The sequence below is a fragment of the Bactrocera tryoni genome, unplaced genomic scaffold (assembly GCF_016617805.1).
Source record: "Bactrocera tryoni isolate S06 unplaced genomic scaffold, CSIRO_BtryS06_freeze2 ctg7180000344863_QRY, whole genome shotgun sequence".
NCBI classification, from domain to species: Eukaryota; Metazoa; Arthropoda; class Insecta; order Diptera; family Tephritidae; genus Bactrocera; species Bactrocera tryoni.
In genome coordinates this window covers 1-1,970 of record NW_024395745.1, presented here as the reverse complement: position 1 = coordinate 1,970, position 1,970 = coordinate 1, and positions in this window count along the sequence as shown.

Below are 1,970 nucleotides of genomic sequence, written 5' to 3'. Positions count from 1 at the left end.
AATAGCGACAGTGTATTTGGAAAAATTTAACAATCCTAAATTAAGGTGTAGAATTAATTTTTTTTGATGTTATTGCAGTTGTCATAGAGTTGTCGTATAGCCATAGCGACAGTGTATTTGGAGCAATTTTACAATCTTATATTAAGGTGTATAATCGATTTTTTAGTACATACACATTAAGCAATCGATATCAAGACACGTAAAAATATGGTCTTTACATATTTATGCTTATTACCCTTTTCGAAGGTATTGGAGTTGTCATAGAGTTGCCCTAGATCAATAGCGACAAGGAATTTGGAACAATTTAACAATCCTAAATTAAGGTGCAGAATTGATTTTTTGGTAGATACATATTATGCAATCGATATCAAGATTCGTAAAAATATGAACTTTACATATTTATGCTAATTACCCTTTTTGAAGGTATTGGAGTTGTCATAGAGTTGCCCTATAGCAATAGCGACAAGGTATTTGGAACAACTTTGCAATCTTAAATTAAGGTTTAAAATTCATTTTTTGGTACATACATCTTATGCAATCGATATCAAGATTCGTAAAAATATGAACTTTACATAGTTATGCAAATTAGCCGTTTTGATGTTATTGGAGTTGTCATAGAGTTGTCCTATAGCAATAGCGATAATGTATTTGGAACAATTTAACAATCCTAAATTAAGGTGTAGATGTGATTTTTCGATACATACACATTAAGTAATCGATATCAAGTTGCGTAAAACTATGAACTTTACATATTTCTGTTAAATAGCCGTTTTGATGTTATTGGAGTTGTCATAGAGTTGTCGTATAGCTATAGCGACAGTGTATTTAGAGCAATTTCACAATCTTATATTAAGGTGTACAATCGATTTTTCAGTCCACACACATTAAGCAATCGATATCAAGATGCGTAAAAATATGAACTTTACATATTTCTGTTAATTAACCGTTTTGATGTTTTTGGAGCTTTCATAGAATATTCGTATAGCCACAACGAGAGTGTCTTTGGAGCAATTTCACAATCTTAAGTTAAGGTGTAGAATAGATTTTTCGATACATACACATTAAGCAATCGATATCAAGTTGCGTAAATTTATGAACTTTTAATATTTAAGCAAATTTGCCGTTTTGATGTTATTGGAGTTGTCATAGAGTTGTCCTATAGCAATAGCGACAGTGTATATGAAACAACTTCACAATCTTCGGTTAAGGTGTAGAAGCGATTTTTTAGTACATATACATTAAGGAATCGATATCAGGTAGCGTCAAAATATGAACTTTACATATTTATGCTAATTAGCCTTTTTGGTGTTATTGGAGTTGTCATAGAGTTGCCCTATAGCAATAGCGACAGTGTATTTGGAACAATTTAACAATCCTAAATTAAGGTGTAGAATTGATTTTTTGGTACATACACATTAAGCAATCGATACCAAGTTTCACTAAAATATGAACTTTACATATTTCTGTCAATTAGCCGTTTTGCTGTTATTGGAGTTGTCATAGAGTTGTCGTATAGCCATAACGACAGTGTATTTGGAGAAATTTCACAATCTTATATTAAGGTGTAGAATCGATTTTTATACACAATAAGCAAACGATATCAAGTTGCGTAAAAATATTAACTTTACATATTTATGCTAACTAGCCGTTTTGAAGTTATTGGAGTTGTCATAGAGTTTTCGTATAGCCATAACGACAGTGTATTTGGAACAATTTCAAAATCTTATATTAAGGTTTGGAATCGATTTTTTAGAACATGCACATTTAGCAATCGATATCAAGTTGCGTAAAAAAATGAACTTTACTTATTTATGCTAATTAGCCGTTTTGCAGTTATTGGAGTTGTCATAGAGTTGTGTTGTAGCAATAGCGACAGTGTATTTGGAACAATTTCACAATCTTGTATTTAGGTATAGAATCGATTTTTTAGTACATGCTCATAAAGCAATCGATATCAAGTTGCGTAAAAA